Raw genomic sequence first — 15,803 nt, forward strand, 5'->3', positions numbered from 1 at the left:
CTTGATGTTTATCAGCTGTGTAAGTTTGATTTTACTGGGAAGAATATGAACCTCTCCCCAGTGGTATGACCTTAAGTACATCACAGTGCACATTATTAATGAATTATTTTTTACATTTATTTATGACACCAACTTTTGCAGACGTGTCATCTGAACTGGTGACATAATCTGTGTGAGTCTACAAAGAAAGCCCGAGAGCCTGCCCATCCAAACAACTTCATTGGGTCTGGTTAAAATAGATCTGATAAGTGGTGATTGTTGAGAAGCAAAGGTTTTATTGTAATGGCTACAAATGATCTGACTCTGCAAGATTCATTTGAAAAGGGAAGTGCGCACTTTTTTTATTTTCCTGATCATCAACGTGCCATAACATTGTAAAAGATCAGACATAAAAGTGAATCTTCACCAGGCTTTAACATATGTATGACAGGCTCAGATGGACAGCTACAGCCTCATACTGTACGCATGGAAAGAGCCTGACTGCTGCCCTGGCAGCCGAGACTCAGGGCACATCTGCCATCAAAGCCTGTTTGTGAGCGCACGATATTATATGTGTATGAACGTGTTTACATGCACGAGCGTGGGCTACAAATACTTAACTATAACTATTTAGCAGCTCAGTTACAGAAAAAGGAGAAAACACAGAATGTTCCACATGTGGAAACTGCTGTGTTGTCTGGCTTGGGTCTTACATGACGTAAGGAATGACACTCAGATCAGACAGCTTTCAGCTATGTGTCGTTCATGCTCAAACTATTTTCTTAGCGGTGGCGGAGTAAAATCAACGAACATCCAGTACAAAATGTCAAATAAAACACGACAGAAGCAACTTTTCGCAACAAAATTTGATATGGATTACCAGTGCACACCAGTAACCACTCCGGTGAGTTGATGATTTTGAAAACGGACGTTTATGGTGCTTTTACGGACCTTTTTGGACATGCACATGACTTGCCGTTCTGAAGCAGGTTGAGAAGAATCAAAATTAGGCAAATACCGGAGACAGCAGTAAACATAAAAAAAGCGGTGAGGGGGGTTCTAAAACACTGCAGACGACTCAGAAAAGAGGTGGTGATGCTTTATTGAGCCCACTGTACCCTGGCCTCTTCGACACACTCCTCCACCCAGTGGTTGTGAATCTTGAGAGGGCCGTGGTCCTGTAGCGGAGACCTGGAAGGCTACAGGCCACAGATGACACTGCTGGGAGATCTTCAGGTGGGATGGTGGCTGAAGGCCTGTGGACCAGGCTCAGCAAATACCGAAGGAGGATGAGAAGGACAGGCCATCTCAGTGCGCTTCCTCTTCTGAGAAAGCTTTGCACTGCTTGCTTGTACTTAAGTCACCTGGAGAAGGTCAGTAGAACCCACTTTCTGAACAACATGCTTTTACATTCCTACTCAGCAAAATGTAGAAAAGTTTCACTGTGGCCCCTTTGCCAGATCAAACAACTCTCATGGATTCTGTCCATTTCATCAGATTTTACAGATCAAACATCTATTTTGTTATGCGTTTGGATGCAAGAAGACAAGCGATTGTCTTTGGTGTTGGAATATATTCAGTTAAGTCGTGACCTGTACAACAACACAGTGGACTGTGCACAGAAGCATTCACTATCCTGTCTGGAAAATGAACAAACATGTCTGATTAATACTGGGCATAATGCAACATTAAATGTTCCATCTGCATGTGAGAATCAGATGTCTTACCTGCTCATACAGCAAGGACACTGCCTGTGGGCCCTACTTCCAAATAGTTGACATATTATTAAAAGAAAAGCTTCTGTGGACTTGTTCCACACTTTAAGTCACTCACATTGTTAACCTGCAGTTTGAAATTGAAATATCAACATGATAAAATCTGGTCTTTTTTTGGCTTTTATGAAAGTAATCATGACGACAGATGATATACTGTAACAAATGTTACTTTTCAGAATTAAAAGAATCTGGGGATATAAAATGTATAAAAATTTAACTTTAACTTCTCTGTATTTTCAGTACAGTTCCACCTCACTGATGGTTGGTAAAGCCTCCACTGTAAAAAAGAAAAGAAAAGAAAAGAAAGCAGTAGACAACAGACTATAAAGTGTTCAAATGACAGAGTTCCAGTGTTGGAAGTTTGTTGTGTCACAGGGAGTCTCTGAGGGTCTTTGGTTGTTTTGACAAGGCAACAACTTTTCAGGAGGAGTGATGGAAATCAACAGAAATCGTGAAGAAAAAGTTGAGAAACACTTACAGAAATGGACAAATTGATGGAACAAGGTGCTTTAAACATTCAACCTCCTTTATGTCCTGTTTAATCAAGTTCATTTGAAAACAAATCTAAGATCTCCTCCATGTCATAAAAGAGCAGTTTTTCATCGTGTTGTGTAACGTTTCTACGTCTCAGCTCAGATATTAATCTGAACAAAAGGCAATGAGCGTGACTTTAGTAAGAATACACCCTCTGCTATGTTACAAACACAAGCATGCTTCTAGATCCTCTGGATGAGAGAGCTGCAGAGATCTTTATTCCTGCCAAGGAGTTAACATTATTTTAGAGTTATTTCCAAAACGCAGCAGGTTCACTTACTAAGACTCCAGTCTTGTGTCACATTATAGACATGTATAGTCATCTTTCCATCTATTTCGCACTAAGGTAAGTCGTGTTTTATTCTGTTATTGAACGTAAACTTGCAAGCTTTTCTACGATGAATAAATAGAAAACGGTGTAGCTGCACTTAGTATAAACTGCAAAATATAAAAAGTTAAAAATATCGCCTAAAATGCGATGATTATGTGTGAATTATAAGCGACGCGCTGTTTTATGATAGCAGGAAAATGGATGGATGGAGGGAGGGAGGGAGGGACGGTGATTGGTCAAACGTAAGCCCAAAGGGGAAACGTGATTGGCTAATGTGGGCTTACTTTGGTGACATTGACAGGACACAGTAACATTAGTTAGGCAGAACCATTCACGTTGCTTCATATTTCAGCTCTGCAGACTTTAGATGGAGTCTGAATTATGACACCTCCGAAGACATCAAGCCAAATATTCCTCAAATGTGCTTTGCCATCTTGCAAATGTGTCTTTAGCAACCAGAATCTGTCCATGATCGGCTGAATGTGTGTTTGTGTAAATATATGGTTCCGAGAGAATTAAAACAACGTACTTTGTTGATCCTGGACTTCTCATTTACCATCATAGATACTGGTACACAAATTCATGGCCCCAAGGATTGTGGCTTTAAAGAGGATTTAAAGAACTGATGGCATCTCCATCAGCCCATCAGCTGTTCTCTGTGGTTGTCTATTCATCCTCCAGCAAAACTTTGCAGCAGCTGATAAAATAAATTTCTGTTAGATGTTTTTCATTTTAATCTTTTGTGGTTCAGTCTTCAATATCAGAATTACTTTGTGCTACTTATTATGTACAATAATTGAATGTATCTATTGCCTAGTTTTTGTTTTATGTTATTGAAATTATGCATCACATTACATTACATTACGGTCATTCTGCAGATGCTTTTAACCAAAGCGACTTACAATAAGTGCGTTCAACATCGGTAGGCAAAAGAACTTCAGGTCACAAGAAATCATAAGTGCATTTCCTTCCAAAACCAAACAGCTAAGAGCAGAACTAGTGCTAGAGTAAGTGCGATAAGTCAGCTACCTCAGCCTCTCACCAACTGCACACCAGTCACAGCGGGGTGGGGATGCAAACCCTGGTCCGGGTAGGGGGTAATGAAAATATAGAGGGTGCCAGTGGTGTATAATAATTGCAAAAAAATCAGCATTTTATCCTGTCATGCATATCAGCTTTCCTTTCACTGCCACATTGAAGCAGTTAGAAAACTGACTTTAAAACCCATTTCCTGTCATTACAAAACAGGGCAGAGCAATAAATCCCAGCTCAGACAGAAGCTTTGTCTCGGTTACTGTAACTGTGAGAGCTCAAAAGCATAGAGCAATAAAATATATACTGGAGCAATGCTATTCAAACGTTTGCTTTTGTGTTGATAAAACATCTGTTTTTAACTCACAGCACCCATTATAAAGGACCACATTTCTATCCACGCTCATTTTAGACACTGATTTTCCCTGCAATTACTTAAAGGTCCTACTTTATGTTTTTCAAACGGTTCACTGAGTAGAGCCAGAGTGGAGTTGAGGCCCTTTATCCTGCCTGGTCTAAATACTACACACCACTTGAACTCCAAAGCCTTTGTAATCTTAATGGATGGAGTGTGTTTATCTACTGTGGATGCCTGCCATGGCTTTACCTTTATCAGTATTTACTAGGTGTGCTTACTTGGCTTCAAGGGGCGATGCAGAAGAATGAACACATCAAGTTGTACAAATGAAAGTAATCATTCATACAGTGTTGGCTTCACTGTCAAAGTGCAAAGATGAAGTTGTTTTAGTTTTTCTGTCCAAAGAACACACAACAGCTCCAGCTGTGCAATATGATGACCTGTAGGCACACTATGAAATTTAAATATACAATACAACACATTCAAATGTTTGCATGTGCCTGAGTTCCAGTGGCACACTCAACCAGCAGACTTATAAGACAGCATGCTGCAGAGCAATGCTGAGGCTGTCAGTTCATGCCTCACCTGGAGTTCATCCTTTAGAGCATATGTGTCAAACTCAAGGCCCGCGGGCCAAATCTGGCCCGCCTCGTCATTTTATGTGGCCCGCGAGAGCTTAAAAGGTCTGATTGTCTAAAAATAAAATCAAAATAAAGTCAAATACGTGCAGTGACCAAAAGCCACATTTCCCACAATGCATGCTGATTATGTTACGCGCGAACTGGAATGCAATGTTTCTAAATCGATGTGATTTTCCCAACAAGTGGAATTGAGAAATACAAATAATGATCCCAAAATGTCCAGGAAGAGAAAACTGATGCAGATGCCCTTCCATCTGCATCAATTTTTCTGTTTCAAGAAAGATTGGAAGGCAAATACGTGTTTGTGCTTCAAGGAGAAGAAACGGTACGTCTTTTGTGTTCTGAGGCGGTGCCGGTTGTCAAAAAGTACGATCTACGTCCGCATTCTGAGACCAAACACGGAGCTCAGAGCCAACATCAGGCATCAAGAAAAACAACAAACTGCCAAAGAATTAAAAGGCAAACTGCGACCGCAGCAGAATGTGTTCGCTAAAAGCCACAACTGGAAACAACGTGGCAGTAAAAGCTAGCTTTGTTTGATATTTCAAGTTTGGAACAAAGTAAATATCATAACTTTTCTTTATTCACTTGGATAGTTTGATCATTGATGGATGGAGTTGATGTGGGTTTCATAACCTGACAAATTAAAAGGATTTATGATATAATAACAGAACAACAAGCAAACATATATTTTTTTATATCCATGCAAATATATATGTAATATTTGTAACTTGAATAAGTAATAAATTCAGAGTTATTTAACATTGAGGAGTAGTTACATTTATAAGTTACATCTGGCCCTTTGAGGGCAACAATTCTGCTGATGTGGCCCTCGGTGAAAATGAGTTTGACACCCCTGCTTTAGAGAAACAACAAGGAGCCAGTCAAGATGGACCCTTTCCCCACACTGTGGATTTATTCTGCTACTACCTCATTGAATCTGTTTTCATTTTTTTTTTCCACAAGTGAAATGATGAAACTTTTCAGGATTAGCCTGAAGGCAAGATTGCAGTCAGTGTTTGAGCTTCTTAAGGTTGGAGATCTATGTACATTTGTTCCAGAATGGAGAGCAATTTAAACCCAAATGAATCTTAATTATTAATGTTCTTCATGTTTCTAATCTTCATTATTTGATTTTTTACATCACTATATACTGTATTGTAAGAACACATGTGTATCTATATTGTTTAAATGTGCTCTTAGCTTACCTATTGGCTTTTAATCACACATTATAATCAGCAATGTTATTATCATGTCTCTGCCCAGCTGTAACATCAAAGCTTTAAGATTATTTAAGAACTTAACACCAGATATGCTCCAGGTGAGGCTTGAGCTCTACAGCGTACTGTCGTATAAGTACCGCGCGCTGACCGATTGCACCACTGGAGCTTAGATAACTACATAAACTACCCAGACCAGTCTGTTTCTGACATCCACCTGAAAAGTGACGACTTCTAACTTGGATGAATTTTCTCTGAACAGAGGTTTAATGAGCACACATTTTGATTAAGTGATGCAAAGCATGTGTGAACTCACAACCTCTGTAGAGCAATGCCGAGGTTGTGAGTTCAAGCCTCACCTGGAGCATACACAGGCAAGAAATGATGCCCCATTCAACATGAAAAAGAACACCATCATTAATTTAATCTTGAATAGCACTATTTATCAATCAGTTAAACCTTTAATGTATTAGAATAGAATAGAATAAACTCTCTCACTGTACATGTACAATGTGATTAAAAGCAACTCCTCGATGTAATAAAAATAACATAAGCAAATATAGCAACATTAAAACAACTAGTTCAAAGAAAAAAGATGGATTAGCTGCACAAGGCACTATATACATAATATACCTTTACACTTCCTGCTGAGGCGGCGGGGAAGAGAAAGTGTAGCTGCTGCTGAGCCTTCATGATGACCGCTGTGATGTTGTCTGTCCAGGAGATGAGGACAAAATATTAGATAGATATTAGATTAGATAAAATGTTAATTACTTTCTTTTTTCTGTTTTGTTTTTGTAGGTGAACTGCTGGGAATGGAGTATTTGTACAGCCAGACCGGCAATACACTGACTCCTGAGCTCCAGAGCCCAGAGGAGGACAGGCTGGTGGAGGCAGTCAGCGATGAGGATGTACAGGATGAGGGGTTTCATGAAGAGACCGTGGACGACATCACAGTTCCTGTGCTCCATGAGGATGAGCCCTCTGTGATCCGGAGAACAGGCCCTCATTGTTGATGACAAGTCCTCCATCACCTGCTGATCTGCCTGCAGATCACATCACGTGATGGAGAGAGCAGCAAAATAACTTCTCAACTGTTTTGCTGCTATATATTGTGTGCCTGCATGTACAGTTCCTTGTATAGGATGTATATAGTTCTTCTGAAGTGTGTGTGTGTGTACATTATTATCATTACACGGAAATAAACATTACAAGTCATTGGGGGGCATGTGACCTTAAAGCCAAAGCAATGTTCTTCATAATAAACACAAAATAATAAATATGAATCAATACAATGACATGACGTTGCTGTGGTATCAGTCTTTGAGGGCACACTTCTTCTTATTATAATAACAATAAACATAAGCATTACTTTTCATTGGGGGCATATAATACTAAAGCAACAGTAATGTTCTTAAGAATACACACAAAATAAGTATTATTCACTACAATGATCAGATTTCAGATCAGGGAGAGTCTGTCCGGCAGATCTCAGGTTCAAATCTAGCATGTTCGATTAACACGGAACTGAAAATCTTCCATAATGCACAGAGATATCGCTTGAATATAGCTGCAGGGAAAAATGTCTCTGCTATTTCATTATTCTGTATTTTCTGGGAGTCTTTTCGCTTGCGTGATGGGCGTAAAGATTGGCTCCCTTCAATGGAAGGTCGATTACCTGTCAGTGGTCATAATGTTATGGCTGATACAAAATCAGCTGAGAGTAAATAATGTATGCTGAAACCTTAGCATGTCTCATCATGTTCAATTTGTCCTCAAAGAAACTCCGTCCTGCTGTGATAAATGGATACAAAGGATGATCCACAACCTACAGAACACTCTGCAGACTTGTTTTTACCTCCTGAACCGCTTTTTGCTGATGACTTTCACTCAACAAATATATGTTTGTTCATGCTTCATTCCCAACACATACAGCTGATCTCACAGAAACCAGGCGGTCTGATGGAGCATGCACACACACACACACAGATTACACTGGATCTGTTGTTGATGCTGAGGTACCTTGATACCTTGGTGGTTGACCTGATTCAACCTAAAGGTCTGGAGATCCTTCTAATTTGAACCTGGGGAAACAGAAAGAGAAATTAAGAAAAATTAGTCTCAAGTGGGTCCTGTTATAAACTTTGAGGATGCACTTTATGACGTCAATAGCCGCATTCGTACTGTAGGAACCTTTGGTGGTTCTTATAACCGCGGGCCGTTTTCTCCCGCATTCGGACATACAGGAACATTCAGCTCCTATAGTCATTTCAGCTCCTTCTCCTCAGCTGGCTCTGTTCTGGTTTCCATAGGAACACATCTGACCGAGGTGTTTGGTGGTCGGTAGCTCCGCCCCTTGTCATGTTGTCATGTGATCGTCCATGATTAATATCACCATCATGCAGACCATGAACACGGTGGCCTCCCCGCTCTCCATGTTAGCTTCTTGGTGGTGTTTCTTCTTCTCTCCTTACTTTTACCGGGTTTTGTTTTGTTCTGTTTTGTTGTTGAATGTGGCGCTAAAGTAACACGTCGCTGTCGCAGACGGCTGCGCCGCATCAGTCCCCATCAGGTCCGACTCATGTGGGAATGCAGACTGAAACAGTTCCCCTGGGGAAGGGCAGCTATCAGAACGGAATTAAAGGAGGACCGTTCTTAGAACGGCTCTGTCCGAAAGCGGCTGGTGTGTCCTGATGTGGGGGGAGGTGTTGGCTGTGTTCAGAGCCGTGACTGAGGTGGAGGGTGACATTATAGAGGTGTGACAGGGAGGATGTGGGCACAGTAGGGTGGGAAGTGATGCTGGAGGTAGGGGATGAGCATGCTGAGTGTTGATCTGAACTGAACCTACTGAAGTACATGTATTTATTTCATTTGCTCTGGGCTTCCATCAGTTTTACCCTCTTTCTCCTTAAAGCCACACACATCTCTCACATTGTTTTACCGGAGCTTTCTGTACAGTTTTTTTTTTTGATGGACAATCTCTGTTACCCTAAAATGGTCTGCAGATGGACTGCAGATTGCATGCACTGATACATAACGGTCCACACCAGAGGTCTGTTTCACGAAGCAGGTTTAGTGAAAACTCTGAGTTTATTAACCCTGAAATGAGGGAAACTCTGAGTTTTCCATTTCACAAAGGGAGGTAACTCAAACCCGAGAAAGAGGGGTAACTCTAGCCTGTTTCACAAAGAGAGGTAATTTAAGCGCTCGGTCAGTTACCGTAGTAACAGACTCTCTGAACCTAACCTGGTCGGGACCAGGTTTTACTCAGTGAACCTGGAGTTTCTCTCTGTCTCCGCCCTCTTTCAGCCTCACGCCATTTGATTTCCTCATTCATTCAGTCAGCAGAGCGAGTTCTTCTACTTCTAGAAGTCCATCAGGCACAGCAGGAGGCGACTTTTTTCACCAACATGTCCTTTAGACAACGATCCCGTGGATGAAGGTGCAGCATTACTGCGCAGAGAATTAAATATTCGTCTGGAGATGGTTATCATCGATCATTTAGCATTTACAGACAATTATCTTTTTGAGCGGCACCATCAGAATGTGTTGGGACAAAAGAAAAAAAGACATAAAAGACAAATAAATATTTGTATGAATAGGCTTAAAAAAATATATCAATAGGCCTATTATATTTTATAAAGGCACTTGTGTCTTGGGGGTGGATTCCCTCAGCCACTGGCCTTCCGTTAGAGGTGGCGGTGCTGGGCACCACCCGTTTTACGGGCATCTGCCTTCTTTCTGTTGGCTCAGTAGAAGTCTGTGTTAGTTTAAATAGGTTTAATTATTTAACAGAACATGATATAGATGAGAAGACATTTATGTGTGTGAAAACAGCATTATGTTGGGAATAAAATAACTGCACAGTTAAATAGCCACTTAATATTTACTTTACAGTGTAAAACATGATCAAAATGAGGAACCTCCATGCCGAGGTCTCACCTGTTTGAACAATGTTTTTATATTTCATCTTAAACTGATGCAGAGTGCACTTCTCCCCCGCGGGATTGCACCTAAATGAAATAAATGAATGGGCTACCATTCAAGCAGTTTCCCTGTAATATTATTGTGATTGCAAAGGACTACATTTAAACTTACACTTTTGCTGCTGCAGCGGTGTTGCACTTATTTCTAAAAACGTATTGAAACTCGCCGTATGAGCGCATTAAGATTTCCAATTCCAGGTTGGTGAAAAACGTAGCCCCTCCTCTTCACCGTTGCCATGGTGACTCGTCGAATCAGGGCTCCATTGATGCTGGCTTTTTAAAGTTGTGGTGCACGCGCTAAACTCAAGGTGAACCTACTCAGAGTTGATTAAACTCACTCAAATCAGCGTTTCTGGAACCGAAAACTCAGAGTTTTCTATCTCAGAGTAGATCAACTCAGAGCTCAGGAACAGACTCAGAGTTTGCTGAACCTGCTTTGTGAAACGGACCCCAGGACAGCTGATCGTTTTCAACCAGGAAAACATGGATGGAAAGTAAAATACTGTTCACTATTATTCTACCTGATGCGCTACAGATGTTCATACTTTTCAGTGAATAAACACCATCTTTTCAGATTAATTTGATAAATTGTGTTATTGCTTTATGTCACTTCATTATACTTTAACAATTATTATTTTACACCTGAGCTACCGAGAGTTTTAAGGTGCTTCACATTGCATTCCATTACAGTGTAGGAAATGTATCCCAAAATGCATCCCCTCCGTAGAATCGTTACCTTAATGTCGTGGAAGGTTTGTGTATCCACATAACCCAACAAGCTGTGTTGTCCAGGGTCTTAGTCCCTGATAGAGTCTCCCATGGCAGACTGGTCTCTGGAAAGGGCTCAGACTGAGAGCCATTCAAAGACGTCAGCACATGTGTAAGAGAGTCACCTCACCTGGAAAAGGGAAACTGGGGCAACCCCACGGAACAACAAACAAAACAAGTTCAGGAAAAATCTCTGGGTTAGGGTTAGAAAACATCACGTTTGGGGCTGAAATACATTCTTTTTACGATGTAATGTTAAAGCGAAAGTTCGTTTTTTTTAAACCTGGACCTTATTTCTGGCATAAAATACATTCATCTACTCACCAATAACAGGATGCTATTTAGATCACTGAGATCCGCGTATATCCATATAACGGGAGAGAACAGGGCAGAGACAATACAGCCTCTAAATAAGGCCTAATCTGTCTTTATTTCACCAACACTTTAAGACCAATGAATTGTCGCGTTCATTCATTCATTCCTCCGAAGGATGCCGACTTTCACCAAACTGTTATAAGTGAGAAGATGAACGTATTTCATGCCAGAAATAAGGTCCAGGTTTAAAAAAACCGAACTTCCCCTTTAATGAATGTTTTCTGTCGCCCTCTGGTGGTGAAACCACAAACTGCACGATGTGGCTTTAATGAACACAGAGGCTGTTCACACCTGCTGCTGATATAAGTCCCGGCTGATCGGATCACAGGTGAACAGCACTAAATACAGGTGTGAACGCATTCAGATCCGATTCCTCAGACCACATTCAGAGGTGCTCTGTGACACTTGTGTCCACATTCTCAGAACAGCGTGAACACAAATCCATCCTGGGCCACATTGAAGGACCTACTGACCTGACGGGACTCCACACAAGCAGTCCAGGTTTCACCAGGATGTTTTCTGGGAAAAATACATTGTGTAAAAGCAGCGTCCTGAATTCATGTGTGAATGATGATATAGTTGAGTTAGTGAACGTATCAGTGATTTTACAGAAACATCAGTCGACCTGCTGATGTCCTGTTTGTCCAACATTAAATATCCATTCTTACTGTTGCCTCAAAACTCAGATTTTTATTATAAAAGTAAAAAATGTCAAATATTCTAAGATAAAAATCTAATACCTAAATATATTGAGATACTCAATATTTTCCAATAAAAAGTAAAAAAACATGACTGAGATAAAGAGTAAAAATGAGAGAAAAGATCTGAGATCTGAATTTCACCAACTTTGAACTTTAATCAATCAATCAATCTTTATTTATATAGCGCATTTCATACCACAGGCAACTCAATGTGCTTTACATAAAAACAAAAAAACTACAACACAGAAATACAGGTAAATAAAAACATTAATTTGGTGCGGATCTTTTGGAGGTGTGAAAGCAGACCGGACCTAATCCCAGACTTTTTGCTTTTTGTACCTCAGGAGCATCCGTCCTTTGTCTGCCGCTACAGAACAGAGCGTCGTTCTTCTAATTACTAGACCGGCTGTGGTAAAGCTAACGAAAGACCGAAAATAATATTTCTAGACCGAAAATTAGTAAGGGACAAACGTGGGGCACCTTGCCCTTTGTCGTCGTGGTTGATAAATTACTTGTACAGCAGCATAGTAATTACACAGTTATGAAAATAGCAAAACGTTGAAAAAACATATAGTTTTGATTATATTAAAAGCAATAACGGCACGGAAAGCGTCCCTGACTACATTCACTTTTGAACTTAGCACTTTGTGTTGCGCGTGTTTATTCTGACCAGTAGCCGAACGACTTCAGGGCGCGTGGCTTTGTTGACATATTTTGGTCCGTTTACTGAAATGTACAGTCTGAAAGCGAACCGCACCAAAATGAAAAAAAAAAGGTTCGGACCAAAGCAAGTGAACTATCGGACTTTCCTGGTCTGAATACGCCCTAAGAGGGAGCATTTAAGAAGCCGTTCAATGGTCCATAAATTAAAGGGGACTTGGGTAAAAAACTTTATTCTGAGAGGAAATATTAAGGTTTATACAGTGATAATAGGTCCTAATAAACCATTTGAATATGACTAAGTTTTCCTCTTAGTGAAGCGTTGAGATAATTTGAGTAAACTAACAAAAGCTAACAAACATGGATAAACTTTCCTCTAAGAGGAAGCATTTAAAAATATAGCTAATAACAGAACGGTTGATATAATGAATGATAACAGATCTTCAATATATGAATATGACTAAGTTTAAACTAAGTTTAATGAATAAAATTATCAGATAAAAACATGAAAAATGAACATTGTGATGAATAATGAAGCAAAAAGTCCCATTTCTGAGATGAAAAATCTAGAATTCAATCAATAATTCAGCAGGTGAAAATGTCAGAAAGTCAGAATAAAGACAGAATGAGCCAAACAGACTAACAGTGAAACACTGGCAGGATTCTGATGCTGAACATCAGGAACTTTCAGTCCAAAGCAGATGTTGTGGACTGTTAAAGTCTGTAGAAACAGGACGGTGGCTGCTGGGGGACAAAAAGCTGCTCTGAGTTAAAGAAAGGATGCTGCTGGGCTCTTCTCCTCTCCCTCTGCAGCCGGGAGGAAGAGGTGATCCAAAGTGAGGAGTGTGGCAGCGCCTCCTTTAAACTCTGTGGGCAGGCCCTCATGCTCATGCAAATGTTGTTTGTAAAGGATCATTTCAGTCCTCTGTGTGAGCGTTCAACAGCAACATTCAGCAACATTCTGCCATCAGAAAGCAGCTCCAGCCCAGGTGTCCTTTCATCATCTAACAGGAAGTGAAAGTGAAGAAACATCAGGATGAACCCCGGCTGCTCACCAGACTTCTGCTCATTGCAGCAGAATCAGTGAAGATCTGTCAGCAGGTTGGAACTCATCTGGGCTGATGCAGCTCAGTGATTCCTCTCTGATGTCACAGTTTGTCACATGTGCAGCAAACTAACTGCAGCTGACATCAGCTGAATGGGCTCAGCTGAAGTGAGCTGCAGAGAAACACAACCTGCTGATACTCAGTGTGAAGCTTTGACTGGAAACACACAGAAAAACAACATCCTGGAAGAATGGCAGCTTCCTAGCCTGATAAACCAGCCTAAATGGATTGGATGTCTAATTTAGTCTGGCACCGATCAATGGATACAACGGAACATTGTTGATGAGCACAACCCGTTGTCTTTCAAACCGCGTCTGTGCCTATAGGCCAACGCTCTGACCAATCAGCGCAACTGACTGTGACGTAGTAAGCGCGACAGAAAGCTTTGGTGGGAGGGGACTCTTCCAAAACTGATGCCAAGCACAGTTTCTATAATAGGACAGATACGCCACTCACGGTGCATTTCCGGTTTCCAACGAGGCGATTTTGGTTGCAGTTCCACCCTCTTTCCACGTGGGGCGCCCAATTTTGGAGACCAGAATGAATGGAGTCCTATGGAGCTATACGCCCTTTCGTGCCCTTATCTCAAGATATAATTTTTTCTCTAGTAATTCGAATGTTGTTTTCGAAAGAGGGTGTTTAGAAAATACCCATGGCTGAGTTTTAGATTTTTAGAGCCACTCATTTGCTTAAAAAAAGGATTTGAAGTGTATATGACGTCATACATAGCTGGTCGACCAGCTGTCATTAGCACAATGCTAGCGCGTTGTGGACAACAAGAAGCCAACCAGTAAGAAATCAAAGGGATATATGTACTCGTTCAGTTGATTTTTTACTTGAAACCCATGTTGAGCTCTCAGAAACTACATTCAAATCTGAGCGCTCTTGAGGAGACTTAGGTGAAACTGACCATTTGTAGCATCTAGCTCCATTGGGCCCCATTCATTCTGGTCTCCACCGACGCTCCCAGTGGAATTCTGGTGGAACTGCAGCCAAAAAGCCGGTACAATGGGGCTTAATAGAGAGTGGCAAGGCTGTTCGTTATAATGGCTGTGTGCCAAGGCTGAATCAAACGAGCACTGTTCCATTGCCGCCGCCATCTTTCTTGTTGTGCTTTCGCTTGTCTATGTTCGCTTCCACTGCCCAACGTCGCACTGCTCTGTCGTCACTCCCTCAGAACCCTCTGGCCCGCCCGCGTTGATTCAAAACACATCTCTGCGTTGTGATTGGTTTAGTTGCCATCTGCCAGATTCAGGGCAGTATTTTCAAAATGACAAGTGGATCGAGGCCAGACCCAACCGCAGGCAAAACATTTTGCCGTCCAGCAGTTGGCGCTGGTTTTCCAGGCTAGCAGCTTCCATCTTTAAAGGCCTACAGAAAGCTGACACTACACCCAATACATAATGATAATACATACACAGAGGAACAATAATGATCATTGGACTCTACACCAAAACATTTCATAAACACATGAAATTTGCGATTTTGAATTTGCCGCTAGGAAACCTTCCTGGAATTGCAGACTGGGGGCGGGGCTTCCGTGCGACGTCACAGGTGCCATGGCTTTTCCTGGCTGCCGTGTTGCCAATTTAGCGACTTTGTCGCTAGATTTAGCGACTTTTGGCCATCTCTGGCGACAAAAAAAATAATCTAGGGACTTAGCGACTTTCGGGCTCAATCTGGCTGAATCTAGCGACAATTTAACTTGTTTTGTGAGTGACAAATCAGTTGCCCCGCGACACCATACAAGCCGAGACAGAAGCACTGCAGGACGGCGGCAACCCGGCATACCGTCATTTCCTGTCAAAACGGCAGTTTCAAGCTAGCTACAACGAGGGTAGGTTCACTTCCTGTTTTCCCTATGATAAAAGGCAACTGGTATTTTATTTTGTGAACATAACCGGAAGTGCGTTACTCAATGCGGCTAGCTTTAGTAGCGCCGAATTCGTGGGAACAAAATTGTAAACAGCCGGTATTTTGTCTGGTTTTCAACACGTTGGGGATCTAAACGACTACTTTCTCACCTGAAAAGTTTCAAATGTTGCGGGGACAGAGGAAGCAGAGAGACCTGCGGTCTTGTGTCTGTGCCTCCCTGTCCGCCTGCCTCCTCTCTGGTGAAATCAGCCGGAGCCATCCCGCCGTGTTCAGCTCCCTGCGGTGCAGACACTCAGGGGGAATCCACCTGGCGGAGAGCGGACACACCGCGGGATGGTTGTCCTGAAATCAGCCGGCAGAGCGATCATCAAGAGCCCCGACATGGACATGATCGCTCTGCCGGCTGATTTCCACTCTCCACCTGGCGGAGAGTGTGTTCGCTCTCCGCCAGGTGGATTCCTG

Source organism: Odontesthes bonariensis, chromosome 4 (genome assembly GCF_027942865.1).
Source record: "Odontesthes bonariensis isolate fOdoBon6 chromosome 4, fOdoBon6.hap1, whole genome shotgun sequence".
NCBI lineage: Eukaryota > Metazoa > Chordata > Actinopteri > Atheriniformes > Atherinopsidae > Odontesthes > Odontesthes bonariensis.